The sequence below is a fragment of the Triticum dicoccoides genome, chromosome 4B (assembly GCF_002162155.2).
Source record: "Triticum dicoccoides isolate Atlit2015 ecotype Zavitan chromosome 4B, WEW_v2.0, whole genome shotgun sequence".
Lineage (NCBI taxonomy): Eukaryota > Viridiplantae > Streptophyta > Magnoliopsida > Poales > Poaceae > Triticum > Triticum dicoccoides.
Window position 1 is genome coordinate 654,304,108 of NC_041387.1, and position 7,788 is coordinate 654,311,895.

Here is a 7,788-nt window from a genome sequence, read left to right on the forward strand (position 1 = left end):
AATTAATCATCATCACTTGTGCTTCTTTGCTTCAACACGTAATTTCCTGGTTTTTTTCAATTGGACTAGTACATCCCATGCCATGCAAGACCGTATTTCTTCCAAAAGCTCGGTTTCCAAGACTTCGAGAATATGGAGACGAGGAGGGATCACCTAAGGACCAAACATGGTTATGCGTTTCGGGTTAAGCTGTACAATGTGCTTAATAACTCCCATTTTGGTTGCTCTAATTGGGAAACTCTCTATAAGGCATGTGATTTTGAGGAGAATATGCAAATAACATTTGATATTCGTCCCGAAGATGATGATATTGAAAATAATATTGACATCTGGGTGGATGCGGATACGCCTCCAGTTTTTCCTAAACGTGAGTTTGTCAAACTAATTTGTTAAATTAAGTAATTGATATTGTTTATTTAAAAATATTAGGTGTTCATCGCTACTAAACTTGTTTGTTTATAATTGTCAGCTTATTCCTTATCTTCAAGAAATACTTGACAGGATGTAGACATGACATACTACAGCTATGGCTCCAAGCTTAATTGTGAGGAGAAAGGTTATCTTGTCTCATTTATAGATGATGTTGAGGCCTTTAAGACCAATCACTTTATCAGTGCAAATTTTGGTGGATACGTGCCACTAGTCCATGAGTTGCAGGATGGTAACTTCATTGCCAAAACCTTGGTATGATTTTGTTAATGATGGTAAATTCATTGCATCCCTTGCTATTAGGTAAACAACATTTGCTAACTATATATGTTACTATTGTGTTGTTCAACAGAAGCTCCGGAAGGAGGTTGTGCCTGACATGATGCTTACGACCGTTTCTGCCGATGGGTTACCATAGTGCATACTCTATTTCTTTGAAATATGCAAGGCTCAATATCAAAGAATGGAGCAAACTAATGAATATGTGCATGCTGTCGATTGGAGACAACATGCATGTGCGCAAGCCAGAAGTTGGCGACGGGTGGATCTCCATTCTCCATTTTGAAGATGGACCGATTTACCTGTTTATGCTATTTTATATAGGAGAGAGGACTAGGTCCTAGGTGGTGTTGATTATGACTATGATGATGATGATTAGTTATTATGACGATGAGGAGTTATGTGCTACAATGTGTTACTTAGAATGATGAGTTGTCGTATGACTCATAGATGATGATTATGAGGAGTTGTTATGATGATGCATGAGTTGTTATGACCATGATGATGATCATGATGAGTTATATATTATGATGATGATGACGATGTCGGACGTCCTACTAATCCAACTTGGTCACTTTGGATCCATCCACTTCAATCTAATCTGTGTTTCTTTCACCCAATGATATAATAACTCATCATAATCATAAATTTATATGATGAGACTACTTTATAAAACCTGTACAAATATAGTACAAATACGCAAAAGAAAATAAAAATATAGGAAATTGTAGCAGTAGTGCTGGTTATACCCACGCTACTCCTAGGTAGGTAGCAGTAGTGCAAGTCTGGCCCACGCTACTGCTAGGTAGCTTAGCAGTAGCGCTGGTTTGACCAACGCTACTACTACCCAATAGTTGTAGCGCCCTACCAGTAGAGATGGGCCCAACGCTACTGGTAGGATTTCAACCAACGTTGCTACTAAGGTTTTTCCTAGTAGTGTTAAGCCCTTATCTTTTTTGCTTTGGTGATGGATGAGGTCACAAGGAATATTCAAGGAGATATCCCATGGTGTATGCACTTTACAGATGATGTGGAGCTAGTCGATGATAGTTGGACTGAGATTAATAGAAAGTTAGAGCTATGGAGACAACCATGGAATCGAAAGGTTTTCTACTTAATAGAACTAAACCCGAGTGAGGGAGTCCTGGATTGAGGGGCTCCTCGGATGTCCGGGCTATTTGGTGTGGGCCGGACTGATGGGCCATGAAGATATAAAGCGGAAGACTTTCCCTCGTGTCCGGGAAGGACTCCGCTATGCGTGGATGGCAAGATTAGTGTCCGGATATGTAATTTTCCTTCCTCTACGAACCGACATTGTGCAACCCTAGGACCCTCCAGTGTATATACAAATCGGAGGGTTTAGTCCATAGAGGCTATCATAATTGACATAGGCTAGACAGCTAGGGTTTATCCATTACGATCTCAAGGTAGACCAACTCTTGTAACCCCTATTCTCATCAAAGACAATCAAGCAGGACGTAGGGTTTTACCTCCATTAAGAGGGCCCGAACATGGGTAAACATCGTGTCCCCTTTGTCCCTTGTTACCTTCAATCCTCAGACGCACAGTTCGGGACCCCCTACCCGACATCTGCCGGTTTTGACACCGACATTGGTGCTTTCACTGAGAGTTCCACTGTGTCATCGGCGGAAGGTTCAATGGCTCGTTCGATCATCGACAATGATGCTGCTTCCGGGGAAACTTTCCTCCCTGGTCAACTTTTTGTATTTGGCGGCTTCGCTCTACGTGGCAATTCAGTTGGTCACCTTGAATAGATCGATAGCTACGCCCCTGGTCATCAGATCAGGTTCGGAAGCTTGAACTACATCGCTAATATCTAAGGAGATTTGATCTTCGAAGGGTTCTCGGCCTCGATCGCTGTTCCTCATCTACAAAAAGGAAACCTGTCGGATCCATCATCAGGCTCCATTCAAGAATCAACTATCAATCCTGCCCGGGCCTTAGATCCAGAGCGGACCATCCCATCCGAAGACAAAAGTATGAACCCCACCGGACCTTCTCCTACTACGGAGCTCCCTGTCGGAGACCTAGAGGTGACTATATTATCAGCAAGACTGGAATCAAGTGGGACTATCCCTGTTATCGGGAAGCCAGACTCACCTCTGGATGCTAACTCCGAACTCACGAAGCCTACGTTCATTGAGTACTATCAGGCAGCCTTCACTATGCCCAGCTCCGCAGGTCCTCGATCACCCGTCCAGCCTTCGCTCCTAAACGAGGCTCTGGACCTAATGTGATCGCTCGCCATTACGGAAGTATCACCTCTGAACTACGCCTAGCCCAAACTAGGGGCTGAGAGTGGGGAATTTTGCGTCCCACCCACCACCCAATTGGTAGCCACTGTCGAGGACTTAACTGACAGGCTAGACTACACCTCCCAAGACATCGATAGTATGGACCACGATGCCGGAGCCGACCCAGGCCAAAACCCGCCTATCACCGGGTGTTGGACGGCCACCTCTACATACGACGTGTATATGGTGGATACACCCAAAAAGGACAATGACGACGGCATGCAAGACCCGATTGAGGACAAGCCCGTCGAAGCACCACCGAAGCGCCAACGTCAGTGGCGCCGCTCACGATCGCGTCGAGAAAAGGACAGTAACACCGGCACTGGAGACAATAACACCCCGAATAACGCCGAAGACTCCAACCTCCCCGTCGAGCCTGCTCTCGAACATGATGAGTGGGAAGAAGGTCAACCCAGATGAACCTATCGATCACCAAGATTTAGAGGATAGTAACTATTTACCAATCTCCGAGGAGGATGTTAGCCTTGGTAACGAAGAATTCATCATACCAGAGGAACCCCTCGAACAAGAACGCTTCAAGCGGCAGCTCATCGCCACCATGAGGAGCCTAAAAAGAAACAGCAACAGCTTCAAGCCGAACAGCATACACTCAACGACAGATGGACCAAGGTCCTGGCTGCCGAAGAATACAGCCTCGAGCGTCCAGCAAAAAGCTATCCAAAACGAAGGCTATTGTCGGTGTCAAAACCGATGGATCTCGGGTAGGGGGTCCCGAACTGTGCGTCTAAGGTCAATGGTAACAGGAGACGGGGGACACGATGTTTACCCAGGTTTGGGCCCTCTCTATGGAGGTAATACCCTACTTCCTGCTTGATTGATCTTGATGAATATGAGTATTACAAGAGTTGATCTACCACGAGATCGTAATGGCTAAACCCTAGAAGTCTAGCCTATGGGATTATGATTGTTCCCTATGGACTAAACCCTCTGGTTTATATAAACACCGGAGGGGGCTAGGGTTATACAAGGTCGGTTACAGAGAAAGGAATCTACATATCCGAATCACCAAGCTTGCCACGCAGAGGAGAGTCCCATCCGGACATGAGAAGAAGTCTTCTGCCTTGTATCTTCATAGCCCAACGGTCCGGCCCATGTTAATAGTCCGGCTGTCCAAGAACCCCTTAATCCAGGACTCCCTCAGTAACCCCCGAACCAGGCTTCAATGACGAGGTGTCCGGCACGCAGATTGTCTTCGGCATTGCAAGGCGGGTTCCTTCTCCAATTACTTCAAAGTACCTGACTTAAAGAGCAGTATCCGGCTTTACATTTAATGTCGCGCTCATCGGCTTCTGCACCTTCATGATTTCAGCTTCCACGTGTCGAGCGAATACGAGAGGTTGGGGCATTTTTGCACATACCACCCTGACCATGTGAGAAAGTTGTCTATTTAAAGAGATGGGGATCTTCAGATCTAGCCCACACCAAGCGAGGAATCCTTAGAGCTTGCCAGCGAGAAACCACCCCAACATGGCTAGCGCTCCCAGCTCTTCCTCCCGCCCCCACGGCCCCAAAAAAGGCGATTGAGAAAATTTCTCTGTACCCCATAATCAGCTAGTGAAGCTGCAGACACAGGGATTTCTTCCCCCTGCAGATCTAGTCCCCGTTCGAGCCGGATTGGCTTCCTTCGATGGTGGGGAGTAGGCGGAGAATTTCCCCAACCCATCTAGGGGGAACGAGTATGCCTTGTTCCCTACTTGTTGAGAGGTGTCAGATTTCCAATCCATCCATTCCTCCGAGGGCTTCTGGAGTATTATAGCCTCCAACTGCATAACTTCACTCCTGCTTCCATCCTACACATTGCGGGTTACGTTGCTCTTTGTGAGCTATTTTTGGGTTGCGAGGCCCATTTTGAACTACGGAGGAAACTGTTTTGCCTCATCCCTCGTAATCAAGAGGGGTCAATATTCCAAGTGGGTGGCGTCGAGGTATGGCGCATCACCGGGACCGGATACCTGTCCGGTGCGCCAAAGAAGGCATCCAAAGAATGGCCTTCCAAATGGTTCTATATCGAGGAGGTCTCCCTTCCCGACCTAGTCTGAATGGGTCTTCCCGAATTTTCAAGTGCTTCATTGAAGAAACGCTACAGTTGGCACCCCCGGAGTCTCGGGAGGAAGATAGCCCAGAGGTCTGTCAATTGATGAGCAAGATAAAGACGCTCGCCCGGTCTGGATTGTCAATAGTGGAGGTTATGGCGACATCCATAGTCTGGGGGGGGGGGTCCAGCCACTCCAATACAGAGGGCATCTCATGTGGCACTATAACGGAGAAGATGATGCCACTCGCTGTGGTCGGAAGGGTCCGGATACCCCGACCGCTCTGGCCAAAATACTGGCCGGACTATACAAACGGGATAAAGAGGAGTTCATCCGCATTAAGCGCAGAGATGGATTTTCCATGTACAACCCTCCCAGCTGGGTGAGTTTCCATCCCACTACTCCACTTCATTTACTCCCTGAGTTCCTTTCCATAAAATATTAACCCGTCCATTTGTAACAGGAATGGCGGAAGATCACCAAGGAGCTCCACAGCCCCGTACCACAGCCGGAGGACCACAACCGTGCCCTTGACCCAGGATTCAAAGAGGATACGGATATATTTGTGGAGCTTGAGGATGGAGTGTTTTACCAGGCGATTCATGACGGCATGGAAGTGGCCATCACTACTGACTATCCCGGTCTTCTCCCTGCCTCACATGTAAGTAATCAGGAGATGTCTCCTTCGAAAGAATTTCCTCATTCTGTCTCACCCACCGCACTAACTCGTGCTCCAAAGGGGAGGCGATCGGCGCGCCGCGCTGCACTTGAGGCGACTCGCAAGGGAACGGCGCCTGTGCCGAACAGGCCTTCAAAGAGGAAGGCAAATAACAACACGGTTGAGCCTTCATCGAAGAGGTATGGGTTTTTAAATATGCCCCTTGGCTGTCACATTGAAGTGTGACACTATCCGTTGTGTCTTATTAGGAAAAGCATTCGCTGGACTATGTCCGGGGATCCTGCCGGTCATGCCTCTACCAGCCAGATTCTAGACCCCTTCTCAAGGACGGAGGCTGACACGGGAGTGACACCGGATTGTCCTTCTACACAGGGTTCGGGCGATGTATCCGTCACAAACTCTGAAGTGGAAAGCGCCATGAATCATCGGTGCCAGCGGGCCGCTCTTCGCGACCTCAGTTTTCCAGAAGAGGCTTTCAGCGCCTTCAACTCGGGTAATGCATACATCTGAGCTGCTCGAGATGGGCTTACCAGAGCCACAGACCAGTATTTGAAAGATATGCGGGTAAGTACACATTTGTACAAAACTGATAATCATATACCAGTAGCCCCCGAGACTTGAAACAGTTGGTACAACTAATTTAAGGATCATTGTACAACCAAGTGCTCACAGAGAAGAACAACCTGTTGTCTCAAGAGCTGGAAAAGTGTCAGGCCCAGCCAGCTGCCGCTACCGCCGAACTGGAGAAATCCAAGAAGGCAGTATCTGGTAATGTTCCCCTCCATCGAGAAAACATAATCATATACCAGGATTATTAATACAGGTGCATATCTTATGGTAGAGTCATCAGATCTTCTGGGAGAGGCACCGGAAGTCGCGCAAGCGAGAGGTCCAGAAGCTCAAAGGCAACTGGCCGCGGGCGAACGTATACTGACATTGGTCAGGAAGGAGAAAAACAAACTCCAAGATTCCCACACCAAGCTGGGCGAAGAGCTGAAAGATGTGCGGGCCTAGTTGGCTGACTCTGTAAAGGAGAATAAGAGGTTGCGAGGCGGCATATTTAGTATGTGTTTAAGATTACCTCTGCGTAATTCGGCTAGGGAAGGAACTGACAGAATTATGTCTGTAGGTATGCTGACAGGCCGTCCCAAAGAGGAGGTGTCCGGATCTTCGAGCGATCTGCTACAAGAGCTATCGCAAATGCACGAGCGAGCTCGGCAGGCGATGCGGAGTATTGCCAAGGACTTGTGGCCATCCAACTCCCCTCCAGGAAGTTTGGAGGAGCTGGTACAGCTATTGAAAGGAGCGCAGCGGCGCTTCCGATTATGGAAGATATCGGCCTGCCGGCAAGGTGCACGAGAGGCCTAGGCCATGGTGAAAACACGATATACCAAGCTCGATCCAAATCACATGGCCTGGGTCGGACCTTTAGGGTCAGATGGAGAAGAAATTCTTATTAGTTTGGTATATGACCAGGTACAAGTAGCCGCCAAATATTCCCAACAGGATTGTAGGCTAGATAGCCTGTTAGATGTCATAGAGGAAGAAGTTTTTGAGTCTAAGTGACTATGTACTTCAATTGACAAATTATGTCTCTAGCTAGATTGTAAAACGATTGTCATGGCGGACCTTTTCGCTTCGATCTCTGGACCCAAAGGTGCGGAGTGCTTCCGAATACCCGCTCGGTAATGTAGACCGGGGTATGCGTGGAAACCAGGTGTAGGGGTCATAGTTTCTTGAACAGACAAGTATCCGGCTAGTTATGTTATATTACGTTTTGATCATAAGAAACATCTTCCAGAGAGAATAGTTCTGTTAAGGGTTCCTTTCCGTGGGTCAGATTGCGTTAACGTGCATGTCCGAACTGTGATTGAAAAAACACAGCATACGTAACATCTGGGGGTTCATAGTGTAACAAGTAAAGAACATCTTTAGTCCGCCGACCAAATATTCCCTTAAGAATGCTAGCTTTCGGCTTCACCCAGTCTGAGGTACACATCCGTATGACCCAACAGTAACAATCGCAGAGGTG